The sequence below is a fragment of the Hordeum vulgare genome, chromosome 3H, assembly GCF_904849725.1.
Source record: "Hordeum vulgare subsp. vulgare chromosome 3H, MorexV3_pseudomolecules_assembly, whole genome shotgun sequence".
Lineage (NCBI taxonomy): Eukaryota > Viridiplantae > Streptophyta > Magnoliopsida > Poales > Poaceae > Hordeum > Hordeum vulgare.
In genome coordinates this window covers 534,207,475-534,223,257 of record NC_058520.1, presented here as the reverse complement: position 1 = coordinate 534,223,257, position 15,783 = coordinate 534,207,475, and the positions used below count along the sequence as shown (strand labels likewise).

The window sequence follows — 15,783 nt, the reverse complement described above, 5'->3', positions numbered from 1 at the left end:
CCTCCTCCTGTAGGCGAGGTGGGACTAAACGGAGCCAACCTTCACAAGTGGACAACAACCCTAACATCCCATCCCCGTGAGAAGCCCCTCGAGAAGGCATGGCGATGCTGGCTCTAATACCAGATAATACTTTTGGGATGGAGTGGGTTCTCCGCTGAATGTTGGCCCATGTTCTAAACGTCCAGAACATGGGTGAGCGTGGGCTAGGCTGAGTTGGGCGCTACCACTATCCAACTTCGTCGAAGAAATGATGCGAGATGATGTTGCTGGGGACTCCTGCAAGTCCTCGTGCTTCGGTTCATCCTCGTCATCGTCCTTGACGAGGACCCAAAACCTATCTCCCACTCGATGATCAATCTTTGATCTCAAAGTTAAGTCGACGAGCTCGATTGGATCATGTGCCTTCAGTTATGCTTGCAAAATGGGACATCTGATGCAAACTTCATAAATATCGATAATAAAATACGAACATTCGATCACTCGCTCGTCTTCATGTAAGAAACGGCTAGCAAGAATGTTATCCTCCATAACCCTCACTGTCATCCAACTTGATCTTTGTTTAAGGTTGATGATCCCATTCCATTGATCTCCATCTTCCCCGTTGGAGAAAAGAACCAGCCAACGGAGCAGCCCGACCACATCATTTGAAAGTGGTGCCGGTCGTCCCGAGATTGATGACGTCGGCGCATCTCTCAATGTGGTTCCCAGGTCATTGCCGCCTTCCGACGAAGGCTGCAACACGAGTGACTTCCGTGACAGAGGCGTCGAAACCGGATCGCCCGGATCTCCGAAGTCGCCCACCCAAGTCTTGTTGCTCTGTTTTCTCTGTTTTGGCCATGATATTGACGTATCCCACATTTTTTTCACTTTATTTAGAAAGGAATGCATGTCATGTCAGATGTGTGCTTTTGGTGCGATTTGATTTAGTTAACTATCGTCATGATGTTCTCCTCGCATCAAGATAATTTTTTATGAATGGTTCCACCATACAACAAGCTTGATCCTTAGTAAATTTTTAAAAATCATTGTTCATCACCTGTCATTTTTAAAAGTTTAACTTGGGTCATTAGGCTACACAACCGCAATGCCCAATCGTTGAGTCAAGTCTCACTATTTCATTACATATTTGCTTACATTAATTCTTACCGAGACACACTTTCGTGCTATGCATACTTCTCAATTTAATATTTAAACACAAAACACGTCAAGTAACACAATTATTCACCTGTTCTCGTGGTTTTGTCCTCCTTTATTTTTTGCCAACTCAAGGAATTGCCTTTAAGAGTCTCCATATCCATGTAAGCCACTATTCAAATTAACTCTTAATGGAATGAAAGCATTCTTCATAAGATTGAGTTGGCAATCACACCAAGAAACTAACTAAAGGGGCATGTTTGATTCTTCATTGTTATTTACCGGCGCAGCAAACAAACCTACCCATCTATTCCCTCCGTCACATAATATAGCGTTTTGGACACTTTTTTATATTATAAGGCGGAGGGAGTAGTATGTAGTATAAGCAAAGTACCTGATGGACATGACTAGGACACATTTTGTCACACTCAGCTAAGTTCCTGATTTCGTATCAATTGAATCAAATCGTGAACAAAACAGGCCAAGAATTTTTTATCCAATCAGTAAAGCTCGTCGTCGTCACCTTCCTCATAAAAAACAGGATGAGAATTTTACGTCTGGCTTTGGGAGACAATAAATAATATAAAATCTACAAAATAACCATTGAGTTCATATTGTTAATCGACCATGAGCAATTTTCATAAGTGTGCCCATTCATTGAATTGTGGTTCAAATTTAACAAAATTGAGGATATGTTCTGAAATCTGAACCGAACCTAACACTCACTACTAGAATTTTTGACTATGCCTACGATCATAGGCCGTCGGTATAGGGCCTCTTACCGCCGGCATAGGTGTATGCCTACGGCTGCCGTCGGTATATCCCCGTCGGCGTAGAATACGTCGGCCGTCGACATATGTATCTAAGCCTACGGCTTACGTACAACCATCGACGTAGTTTGGCCCTCGACGTATTTTTCCACGAGACGGTCTCAAAGGCGCCGCGGAGTGACACATGGCACATCTATGCCTACGGCTAGGCCATCGGCACAGATGGTAAATCTATGCCGACAGCTTTGTCGTAGGCATAGATGCACCACATGTCAGCTACCCGGGCCATCTGGCCATACTATACGCCGACGGTCTAGCCGTCGGCATAGGACGTGCATCTATGCCGACGGCCAGGTTGTCGGCATAGACGAGCCACGTGGCAGCAGCTTGGTTACCTGGTCCTATCTATGCCGACGGCATAACCACCCTCTGTATTTTTTGTATACCTATTTTCTCCATTTCATTCAAAGTCAACACAATAATATGACAGATATATCACACAAATATGACAGCAAATTAAACACACAAATATGACATATCACACTAAGATCATCATCAAGTCCAACATCATCCTCATCTCACAAATATCACATAAAGTTCAATATCACACAAATATGACAACAGATATCACCATTATCTCAAGAACATCATCTAATGAACACATGTACAAACTTAAAGAACATCATCAAGAACTCGACGAAGCAGGAGTCGAGTCACCAGTCCCCTACATGTTTGAAAAGAGATTGTAAGGATAAATATAATATGATAGTGTTGAATGAACGAGAGCTAGTTTGTCAATAGTTAGACAAATGTACTAATCGGAGCCTGACTGCCTAGTGCCACCCAGTCATCGAACATGGGCACGTGTGGGGGTTCTCCAGTAGGTGGTGGTGGGGCTCCCATTTGTGGTCGCTCCGTGCGGTTAGTCCAAGACGCCATCATAGCCTCGATGTTAGTTAACCAAGCAAACTAGAAGGTGAGAAGGAATGAAAGTGCAAATTTTATCTTGGTTTTAAGAGGGCAAAACTAACCGCCATCATCTCACGATTGTAATTATCGTTTGCCTTCACTAGGCGCAAGTACTCCCGCACCTCGAGATTCCTAAGCTCGACAAAGGCCTTGTATGCCTACAAAATTTAGGTTGTTTGTAAGTGGGAAATGCTGAAAATAAACTGAGAAAAGTGAGAAAGAAAGATGATAAGGAGGAAATACTTACTTCATGCTGGCGGGATAAGGGAGGCTGCGAATGCCCCGTACTAGTGCACGGGCTCGGGTTGGTAGCCCGGAGCCGTGTGTAAGAGACTAAAGGAGCGATCAAGCCGTCGGCATAGCTGTTGGTCGGTGCGCCCTGGATCAGTGACGTGGCGTTGCGTATCTATGCCGACGGCCAAACGTCTAGCCATCGGCATATATTCGACGGCGTCAGCCCTCGTCTCGGGGGCGGCCGCCGGCCCCACATCTATGCCGACGGCCTTTGTATGCCGACGATGGGTGTAGGCGTACTATTCTTTAGGCCGACGACCTTTACTGTGTCGACGGAAGCCGTCGGCGTAGATGCAGATATGCTTACAACTTTTCTGTACCGAGGGCTTTTAGCAAGCCATCGGCATAGCTCCAACTATGCCGACGACCCCGACAAAAAGCCGTCGGCATAGAAAAAGCCGTTGGCATAGTAGGTTATTCTGGTAGTGTTAGTACAATCCATAACTAGGAATCCTTAAAGGGAGCAAACTTGGTAATAATATCTTTGAGAATAGAGGCATCATGCAGTTAAACTGTCCAGAACATCCCATCGCATTCACCTGATCTGCTGCCTGAAAGAGTAAAAAAAAGAGCAAGATGCTTCAAGTCTTGACTAAAAAGGAACAGATCGACATAGGATAGTGCGTCCGAAAATAGGGAAGCAGTCATCTAGAACACACGATGCATGCAAGTAAAATGTCCTACTCAAACAAGATGAAGGTACTACATCAAATTGTTAACAAGAATGGTGGCAAAGAAAGTAAGGCTTCAACTTAGAACATAGGTTTTAGGAACTAACCGTTTTTGTGGCTTTTAGGAAGCAAGCTTGGCAGTGAGCTCCTTTAAAAGATAGGGGCATGTTCTAATTATATCGCCGAAGACGTCAGCCGCCGTTATCTCTTTCAAATTAGACGGTATCTCGAGGAATTCAAGGCATACATCCTTCAATCCGCCACAATTGTGCCACTCAGCTAGAATAAAAATAGTCCTCACGTCTATGAGTTTGCATAACTTTTCTTCACATAATACCTTCAGCTTTTGGAGATCGTAACTATCTGCCGCTGCAATCAAGTGTTGCAGCCACAATGCTTCTTGGGCTTCTCTTCCCTCCGCCATGTCTACCTACATCTCGGGTAGCGAGTCGGTGTAAATAAAACTAAGCAAGGCTCTAAGGCTGTCCGTAATGGTAGTACTATATGTAGTATCATGCATGTTAACTAGTCAATTTTGATGAGGTGACATAAAATTAAATGAAAAAAAAGAGAGTTGAGTATCATATCATGATACTGTATCATATTAAATGATGTGCTACTATGTGTCTTGCATGACAATAAATAAACCATCATATGATACTATGCAATACGGATATGGTATCATACACTAGTATCATATGTATAATACTAGTATATGATATTACCCATTACAACCAGCATAAATACTTTCGCTTCGGTGTCTTCTATTTGTATGACACTAGCTATCGTGCCTTCCTTCGTGGGGCGAAAGAGCTTTGCCTTGAAGACCGAAGACCGAGCCTCAAGCACGCACCGGTGTGCAACGAGCATCTCGCCGCCAACGTTAAATGTCACGTCAGTGCCCTCCTTGGACATGAGGAGGTTGATGATCTGCTGTTTTATGCTAGGAGGCGGTACCACAACAAGGTCACAACTTTGATCTAGGCGTGCGGACTGAACCACGCAGCTCCAGCAGCCTCCCGCTCCTCCCCACTCCCTCCCCCTCCCAACCCTTCCTCCCCTTCCCTTCCTCGCCGCCGCGTGAGGCAGCCGTCGGGCAAGCCCGGGGCGCTAAGGATCATGGCGGTGGGGCCTTGGTTGCCCTGTCTCTGCGTGGGGAACTCTGGATCTGGAGCGGCTGCTTCATGAACGAGGCACGGCAAGCTAGCAGCCGTGCTGGCGGTGGATCTGGCGTCCGGGCCGCGCGGACGGCGGGATCCAGTGGTCATTGTGGGCTGGCGGCGTCTTCTGCGGTGGTCGGTGCGTGCGATCTGGCGCATCCCCTCCTCCCATGTTCGGCGTGCAGGCTAGCCTGGTCGGACCGCGCTTCATTCGGTCATCGGTTCTGTACAGGAGGCGCTGCTTGTGACGGGGATCTAGTTCAGACGAAATCCCTGGCGGACCATGGCCGGCCGCGTCGACAGCGACGCATGAGGGCGTTGTTCCCCTCCTTTAAGGCGTCGGTATGGACTGATCCCCTCACTTCCCCTTCCCCTAGGTCTTCCGGGCAAAAGCCCTAACTTTGTTGGGCGGCGGCGGCGCTCACGGCGTTGTTCCCTTCTTGAAAGCGCTGGTTTGGGAACCTTGCGGCTGGGTGGCGCTTGTCGGTGGTGGGCAACGGCGGTGGTGCGGCCCTATCCTAGCATGGATCTATGTCCGCTGCTTGAGATGGACTTGCGTAGGTGGAGGTCGTCGTTTGGCGTCAGGGTGGCGTCGATGGCGGAGCCACCTGCCAAGGCTGGCACCTCAATCTGCTCTGAAGATGAACCGGTGAAAGATGGTGACGGCGACACATGTGAGTGCGTCAGACCAGCTTGTGCCCCTGACCCGGTATGTGGCTCGGTCAGGGCCTCCGGCTTTAGATGTTGGTCCAGCTTGCACCCTTCATCATATGGATAGGAGTAGCGGCAAATGTTGCGAAGATGGCGGATTCATGCATAGTGTTGTATTATTTTGTAAGGTCACCGGAAATAATCAATAAAATGGTTGCATGCATCTCCCAGATGCAGAGACCGGGGGTCATTCTTCTTCTTTTTTAAAACAAGGTCACAACGGATGGTGAAACAATCATCGTTTAGATGCTTGGATTTCTCAAGGGCGTCCCTTCTCATGAAATTCTTGTCGACCCAACATGGATTGCCGCTAGAGAAGTTGCATGGCTCTTTTGCACGAATATACGCTGAATCCTGTTTCTCATGCTGATCGAGGAAACTAAATCCAACCTGCAACTTCAGATCATTCGTGACATTTTTATCAACAAGGGAAAGGATGAGCGACACAGAGTCCTCGGCGCAGTCCGACTGGGCGCCTCTGGGGCAGTGAAAGATGCGCCAAAGGCCCTGTTTGGATACTCTAACTCGGTTAGAGGTTAGAGTTAGATTCTAACTCTAGACTAACCCTGAACTAACTCTAACCAAAGAGGTGTTTGGATGGAAGGGTTAGATTGTCAATAAATGCACTTTTTCCAATCATTTGGCTCCTTTATCTAGGATTTTGTATGATGGAGGGAGAGAAAAAAGTAACTTTTTCTGGGCCCCACCTAACTCTAACCCAAAAAAGCACCTCTTGGGTGGGTTAGATTTTTTGGGTGGGTTAGATGCATCTAACCCACTCTAATCCACCATGTTTGGATTTTTGAGGGTTAGATGAGTTCAATCTAACCAACTCTAACTCTAACCCTAGGATCCAAACAAGGTCAAAGATGTCCTCCTACCATGAATGGGACAGAGAGGATCACTGTGCCAGCAGGTGCAGTGTCTTTGGTGTGCGAGTAGCCGTTGACCACAAGCAGGTGGTACCCGCTGGCCGTGGCGACGTTGATGGCGTGGCCGGTGGCCTGGCCCTGGCCGACTATAGACACGCCTGTAAATGACATGGCAGATGGCCAAGATTTAATAACTGATCTGATATGGACTATGTGTCGCGCACGCTCGAGGATTGAATTCCACTGAGAGCATGGTTAATAGTATAGCCAACTGTTGGCTATAAGCAGTCTTATAACTCATCTTATAGCTAGCTTGTACAATAGTTAGCTATAAAACAGTACTACTTTTATCATATATGGTTCACCTTTCATTCTCACAAAGCACCTAGGAGCACGTGCAAGAGCTGGCTCTTCACGAAGAGCCCGCTTCCCTTCTCTCTCATCGAACTCAGCAAAAATATAGTATTTTAATCCTTACAGCCTGCTGATTGTACCTTATTGTACTTGCTCTGAGCCTCGCGCCCAATCTTTCACGGAAACCGGTGGTAACAGATGCAATTTCCAAACAAATAGCCCCATTAACTAATCCTTCTGACGATCGGGCAACGAATAGCAGTCTCAGCTCAGCAGAAGTGCAAGCAGGAAACAACCAAAGATCACAGCAATTTCTGAGAGGGTGCTTGGATACGTTTTAGTCCCATGACTAAAAGTAGTGAGACTAAAACTTGCTAGCCTCATCCATGCTTGGATCCAAATATTAAAAAGACTAAAATCAAGTTAATGAGCATTTATTATCCTGCAAACCCTCCAATCCAGAACTAGTCTGAGGAGTTAAATGAGGAGAGAGAGGACTAACACACATTTTAGTAGGGGTACCCCTGACTAAAAGATTTTAGCCTCAAGACTAGTTTTAGCCTCTCTTTAGTCAGGGGTGCTTGGAACTTTAGCCTCTTAAAGAGACTAGTTTTAGTCAGACTAGCTTTAGTCCCTTGGATCCAAGCACCCTCTGATTACGCCGGCAGCAGGAGGAACTTAGGGGCAAGCAATCAGCGGAATTCAGTGCTAAGTTTACCGGATGTATGCAGATTCAACCTAGGAAGTGGGAACAGAGGAACCCTGCTGGATGAACAGCGTTGCTCCAATCGTAGCGGCCAGCGCGTGGAAAACTGGAAACAGACTCCACGAGTTTTTTTTGAAACACGGTCCCTGAGGTACCGATCTCATTAAAAAAGGTCGAAGAGAGTTGCCCGGTTAATAATCGAAAAATCGGGCTAAAACCGTCACAATGCGCCCGTCACATCAGGACACACAAGGCGACCTGGCAACCTTCACAAGAACGCACACACGCCACCTAAGGGAAGAACTCCGTCGAGGTTGTAATCCGGTGTCATCGTCATCACGCCTCCGCGAGGGCGACTCCGACTTCACCATCGACGACCACCGATGTAGCCTCCACCTCAGACAAGCGTAGAGGCCTGCTTCGGACAACGTCAAACAGTCCACCACACGCGCCGGCGACCAGGCAACTTCGACTCAGCCGACGAGCATTGAAGGAAGAAAGCACTGGACCTGCGTCGAGCCAGCGCCAGAACCAACCACCCATCTTCACGTCATCGTCGCCGCAAGGATCCCCCTCAAACAGCTCCGACTTCAGAAGACAAGAGAGGCACGGCGACCCCTCAAACACGCCGGACGAGACCGACTACCAGGACCCAACAACAAATCCTTCTCCGCTTGAAGGGGCCATCGTTGCCACACAAGAAACCGCGCAGATCATCCACATTGTCGGACGATCCCCAGCCGACCGCAATGTCGCGAGCGTCTAGCCCCTGGAGAGTGCAATCGAAATCCAAAGCTCTTCAAGACGACGCCCCCAAGGAGGAAGCGACGATGCCGACGCCGTCGTCCGGCCCAACCGGGCCTAAGGTTTTCACCCGAAGAACTGGATCCGAGGGTGTGTAGGGAGAGAACTCCTCAACGGTGCCTCCAAGAAGGTGAGACGACGTCCACAGACGCCGACACCGTCGGCCGGCAAGCTCTTGCCCGGCAAGCTTTCGCCCGAAGCACCTCCCAACACCACAACCCCACGCACAACACCTCCGCTAGCCCACACGCCTCCCACAAAACCACCGCGCCAGCGGCACTGGAGAGCCACCAAGCACCTCCTCCACGCAGCACCGCAGCAGCCCCCAGCGACACGAGATCTCAGTCCCGCCAAATCCGCCGCACTCTCCAGCCACTGCAATCATCACCCCAGGCTGCCGCTTCCTCCACCGCATCATGCCGCCACGGCAGGCCCCGCATCATCACTGCCTGGAGCAGCGGAGCAACGCCCCCCGCTCTTGAGACGGCAACCGAGGGGTCCCGCCGCCGCCGCACCGCCAGGGCTTTGCCCGGCGACGCCTCCGACGGCGGCGAGCGGAGAGAGAGGCGTGGAGGGACCGGCTCGAGCCCGCAGGGGCGCCCCGGTGCGGCCCGGCGCGGCCGCACGGGAGCGGGGCACGAAGAGGGGAGGCCCCGACTCGAAATCCGCCGCGAGGAGAGAGCCGGTGAAGACGGCGCCGGGCTTCGGGATGGATGGAGAGAGGACGCTGGTGGGGTTCCGGATCTGCGTTTGGCTGGCCGGAAGTGGACGGAGGAGGGAAATCAGCCGCCGGCAGCGGCGGTCCTGCGCTAGCGCGAGCCGCGAGCCGCGCGCTGAGCACTCGCGTACGCGGCTTTCACTCCACGAGTTTTCAACTAGCGACGTGAGAATTGGCGGCCGTAATATCTTGGTCATTCCCCGCATCTGGCAATGGGAGAGCCTCCACGTCTTAGTCGACCAGCACAATAATATTTTTTGATTTTACATATCCGCATGGATCAATTTTAGAACTCTCCATGCGGCTTTCCCTTTCTATTTGTTTTTTCGTTCTTCCTTTTTTTCTTGTTTTTTTCAATACACGTTGTACATATTTTTCGTATATATGTGGTACATTGTTTTGATACAAGTTGAAGATTTTTCCAATACATCTTTTTGAACATTTTCTGAAAAAGAAAAGTTAAATATCTGTGAAATAGATGTTTAACTTTTTTCAATGGTGGGATTTTTTAGATTACATGAACAATTTTAAATTGTATAAATATTTTTAATATGTTTTTTCATTTTTTTTAAATTAACCATTTTCAAATAACTGTTGAATAGTTTTTGATTGGTAGGATGCATTGTTTTAATTTTCTTGATTTTTTTCACTTTGTATGAATATTTTCCAAAAAGGTCTCAAGCATATTTTTTTTAAATGTTAACATTTTTTTTAAATGACGTGAACATTTTTAAATGGTATTATTTGTGTTTACATTGTTTAAGTTTTGTAAAACACATGTACAATTTTTAAAATGTCACAACTTTTTTGAATGAAAAAACCATTTTTTTTATACTTCACGAACATTTTATAAATGTGTGATGAATGCTTTATCCAGTTTATTATGTATTTATTTGGAAATATATTTATTTACACTATTTTGGATATATAAATAATAGTAAAGAAGACAATATAAACAAACGGACAAACATTTTATGTGTAGAATCAAACGGCCACATGAAATCAGTAATAAATGAGGTGAAATGTCGGTCCCACGCAACTGCATGCATCCACGATGCGAATGCAAGTGGCCTTACACGTCGGTCCCACGCGTTAGTACCGGTGATGCGAACGTGTGCGGCCTTATATGTCGGTCACACGCGTCAGCACCGACAATGCAAACACATGCAGACATGCGCTCTTACATGTCAATCCCACGCGTAAGCATCTGTGTAGTGACGGTCAAAGGCTTTGACCCGATAACAAGGCACCGTTTGTCCTCTCGTGAGGCCCTGCACGAATGAGTGGAGGAGGGGGAAAAGGAGCATCGTGAGTTGGATGGGACAAAACTGAGTTGAACTAAGAAAGAAAGGTCACGAAAATAAAAATTCCTATTTTTTTGGTCTAATGTTGCTGCCGTGGAGTGTCCCAACAAGTGGGTGTGAGTTCAAGTGTGGATTGCAGAATGCGGGCAAAGTTTTTACCTTATAAGGCACCAACTCGGAAGTCTACAAAATTCTTTGTTCATATTTGTAGGAAGCAGAATGATGATATTGGAAATCAACTTGGACGCACATCTTTATGCCTAAGTGTAACGTTACACTATCGTGACCCTGCCAAAAGAAAACGTTACACTATCGTGAAATATATCTCTTATTTATCCCAAAAAAGAATCGTGATGTCATTACTTATTCCTGTTTATTACCAACCTAACAAAATAGCCGCTGATGTCCAATATAACTATATAAGCATGAAAGATCCATGTCATAATAACATCAATGAAAGACGAAGGGGAAGCGGAGGTTTGCTTGTAAGAGCATCTTTAATAGCCGCACGATATAAGCTTTACGTTGAAAAATACAATTTTTTGCGCGTATGCAGCCGCTCCGGACGCTTCAACGAAGGCGTAAAAAACACGCGCGCGGCATAAGTGCTTCAGCACGCGGGACGAAACGGCATCGCGCGTCGCTTACTTCGTGTACCCGCTCCCGCATGCTGCATATTCGAGCCCCTGCGTCACTACTTCCACCTACCGCTAATCCAGTCGCTAGCGTCGCCATCCGCGTCACCCAATTTGCTTCGGCGACCCGAGGGCGCTTCCCCGGCCTATCCCCGCGCTGTCGCGGCTTCCTTCGTCTCCCTTTAGTCGCCGCCATCCCTCGCGCGCTCCATTCCTCCGACGAACAGCACTCGGCCGCCCACTTCCGCTCGGCGCCCACAAGGTGTTCGACAAAATGCATGATGATTTGCATGTTTGATGTTGTACGTTTGATCTTGTAGTGTTGAACTATTTGTTGTATTGGAAGATAAACTATTTGTGTGAGTTGTAATAAAATTAAATTATTTATTGTTGATTATTTTTATGTGTTTGATCTTCTTGATTTTGTTTGAAATGTCATATGTTGTTTGTGCTGGGTGTGTGCGTCGTTTTTTTGCAGCGCCTGATGGAGCGGGTCGCGCGCGCTATACTTTACAGCGGCCGCTCGAGCCAGCGCTCAGTTGTGCACAAAAACCGACTATTTCCATGATGTAAAGTTTTTTTACGTGTCGCGTGTTGCGTGCTTGTTGGAGATGCTCTAAGTATAGTATATGCAGCGCACTTGATCAACGATGCTAGGACGCGCACTGTTGAGTAAATAGGCAACTTTCCGAGTAGATTAATCCATGAAATAATTACTAACATGGCATTGACTAGATTCATGACATACTGATCACGGAGTATACTAGCAAGTACTACGCATATAGCAGAAACATCTACGCATATAGACAGTACTACTAGTGCAGACAGAAACAGGAGAGAGATAAACATATCATACCCTCCGATCGGCCAATTGGCCGTAGCAGCAACGGTGGCGGCGGCTGTATCCTCTGCCGCCTTCTTCTCGGCTTCGGCCTTCTCGCGGACGAGACGGTCAGCTTCGCTTGGTGAAGACATGGCGATGACGAGGGCGACGCGGACGTAGACGAAGCAGACGGATGGAGGCGAGCAGTCGCGTGATCGCTCCCCAAAAACCTAATCGCCCCTCTCCCGTACAGGAACCGGAGAGGCGGGGTTTCGGAGGCCTGCTCTCCCGTCGACCGTGTACGCGGTAAACGGGACGGACGGAGGTTTGAGCTCGGCTCGGCTCATTCCCGCAACCCGCGGCGCGTCGCGTCGTGACGAGGCGTGGCGTGGCGGGCGGCGGAGGAGGAGTGCGCGTGGGCACCTTCTCTTCTCACTCTCCAATAGCATGTGGAAGAGAGACCCTTATAAAGGGGTCCAACTTCTCCTCCACTAGCGGGGTGGGACTAAACTTCCCACCACCTTGTCATGCCACCACCTACATGGGCCCTTGGAGATTTTTCTGAAATTCTCTAATGGGCCTAAGGCCCATCTCTAATTTCAACAATCCCCCACCAGATCTCAAGGGCACATCGTGTTCCCTCGTTCCAATCACTGTTTTAATATACCAGCATTTCAGTGAAGACCTGTTAAGGTTGAGCTTCACCTAGAGCAAGTAGCTACACCCCTTTACAACTGAACAATGGACTATGCCTTGAATTGTCAGTTTGGCGTAAAGGAGTTTCACCACAAGTCTTACTAGTACTAGACTGCCGAAGGTGACCCCTCGGGTGGAGCATATTAGTCACACTCCTGGCCTATTCATGAGTTTACTAGAGATCACCCAAATCTCATAGACTATGACCAGCAATCAAGCTCATATAGGTGTGTTCCTCCAAAGATCGCTCTGTAGGACAGCATCTTGCTTACATATAAGCCTTAGAACACACTAAGACAGTAGTCATCCTACCATACAGTATCCGAGAGTATTGCATCTCCAACGGAGTGGGTTAGTAAAGTTACTCTCCTCAGTTCACCACTGGCTTGTTTTCCCAGGTCCTACTTCACGGGATCTCCGATCATATAGGTTGGGTTACTACCATGGCAACTCATGTGGGTCTCATACCCATCTCCCTCGATGCACTATCTATCACAACATGTGATAGCCCTTTAGTAAAGGGATCTGCCAGATTCTTAGCCGTTTGGATGTAATCCAACGCTATCACTCCGGAGTTTCTCAAACGTCTGACAGACTTCAATCTCATTCTTATATGTTTGTTGGACTTCATATTGTCCTTTGAACTCTTCACTTTAACAATAACTATTTGATTATCGCAGTTCATAAGGATAGCCGGAACCGACTTCTCAACCACAGGTAAGTCCATCAAAAGATCTCGAAAAAATTCTGCTTCGACACCAAATGTGTCTAATGCTGTTAGTTCTGCTTCCATTGTCAATCTCGTTAAGATCGTTTGCTTGCAAGACTTCCAGGAAACAGCACCACCCCCAAGAGTAAACATATACCCAGTAGTGGCATTCATCTCATCAGTATCAGAGATCCAATTCGCATCACTATACCCTTCAAGTATCGATGGGTATCCCGTATAGTGAAGCCCGTGGTTGACAGTACCTTTCAAGTAGCGCATAATTCTTTCAACAGCACGCCAATGAACATCGCCCGGGTTTGCAACAAACCGGCTAAGTTTGCTCACAGCAAACGTGATGTCAGGCCTCGTTGCGCTAGCTAGGTACATAAGCGAACCGATAATTTGAGAGAATCTCAATTGATCTATAGCTGCGCCTTTAAACTTTCTAATAAGCACACTAGGATCATATGGTGTTTGAGAAATTTTGCAGTCTGAATATCCAAAGCGACTCAAAATCTTCTCAACATACTGGGATTGCAGAAGTGTAATCCCACCCTCATCATCTCTCAACAGCTTGATGTTCAAGATAACATCAGCCACCCCAACGTCCTTCATCTCAAAGTTTTGAGACAGAAAAGACTTAACCTCCTCAATTACTTTGAGGTTGGTTCCAAATATCAGTATGTCATCAACATACAAGCACAATATAACTCCTTCGCCCCCACCATGGCAATAGTATACACATTTGTCAGCTTCATTAACAACGAAGCCAACAGATGTCAGAGTTTTATTAAACTTCTCATGCCATTGCTTAGGTGCTTGTCTCAGACCATATAAAGATTTCAGCAACTTACACACCTTTCCTTCCTGACCTTCTATCACAAAGCCATCTGGTTGTTGCATATAGATTTCCTCATTTAGCTCTCCATTCAGGAAAGCCGTCTTAACGTCCATTTGATGAACGAGAAGACCATGAGAGGCCGCCAATGAGAGTAGTACTCGAATGGTGGTCAGTCTAGCCACAGGTGAATAAGTATCGAAGAAATCTTCTTCTTCTTTCTAGGCATAGCCCTTGGCCACAAGCCTAGTCTTGTACTTTTCAATCGTACCATCGGGCCTAAGCTTCTTTTTGAACACCCACTTGCATCCCAATGGTTTGCAATCATAGGGACGATTAGTGATTTCCCATGTCCCGTTAGCCATGATGGAATCCATCTCGCTACGGACCGCAACTTTCCAGTAATCAGCATCTGGAGAAGCATACGCTTCTGAAATAGAAGTGGGATTATCATCCACGAGGTATACGAAGAAATCATCACCAAAGGTCTTTGCAGTCCTTTGTCTCTTGCCCCTACCACGGGCTTCCTCGTCATCCTCCTCAGGATTTTCATGATGTGTTTGTTCATAGTATTCCATAGGAATGGCAGGCTCAGGAGTTATCTCAGATTTCTGTCTAGAAGTGCTTTGCATATCTCTCATGGGGAATATATCCTCAAAGAATGTAGCATCCCTCGACTCCATTATTGTACAGACCTTCACGTCAGGTACCTCAGATTTCACTACTAGAAATCTATGGCCTACGCTATTCTTAGCGTATCCCAAATTAACGCAGTCCACAGTCTTTGGTCCAAGCTTACGCTTCTTGGGGATCGGTACATTGACTTTCGCCAAGCAGCCCCAAGTACGTAAGTACGAGAGCATCGTCCTTCTCTTCGACCACTCCTTGTAGGGAGTGACCTCATTATCTTTTGTAGGAAATTTATTCAGGACATGACACGCGGTCAATATAGCCTCCCCCCACCATGCCTTGGATAAACCCGATGTATCTAACATGGCGTTAACCAAATCAGTTAGAGTACGGTTTTTCCGCTCGGCAACCCCGTTTGACTGGGGTGAATAGGGAGGCGTCCTCTCATGAATAATGTCGTGTTCCGCACAAAATGAATCAAATTCGTTTGAGAAGTACTCTCCACTACGATCAGACCGGACTCGTTTAATTTTCTTTTCAAGTTGATTCTCAACTTCTGCATTATAGATTTTAAAGTAGTTTAGAGCCTCATCTTTAGTATTTAACAGATACACATAGCAAAATCTAGTGGAATCATCTATCAATGTCATGAAGTATTTCTTTCCACCTTTAGTCAACACACCATTTATCTCACAAAGATCAGAATGTATGAGTTCTAATGGTGCCAAGTGTCTCTCCTCTGCAGCCTTGTGAGGCTTGCGGGGTTGCTTTGCTTGCACACACGAATGACACTTAGAACCTTTGGCTAAAGTGAAAGTTGGGATTAAATTCAGTTTTGCTAGCCGCGACATAACACCGAAACTTATGTGACAAAGACGTGAATGCCAAACTTCAGATTCATTAACACTCGAATGAATATTGTTCACGACTTTATTACAAAAATCTGCAAGAGAAAGGCGGAACAGACCTCCGCATTCATAACCTT

The 15,783-nt window shown here is 47.0% G+C and overlaps 1 pseudogene; it reads right to left on the bottom strand.

Annotated features, from left to right (window-relative positions):
* Positions 1-3,959: 3,959 nt before the first annotated feature.
* Positions 3,960-6,752, bottom strand: LOC123440448 (annotated as a pseudogene).
* Between the last annotated feature and the right edge of the window lie 9,031 nt (positions 6,753-15,783).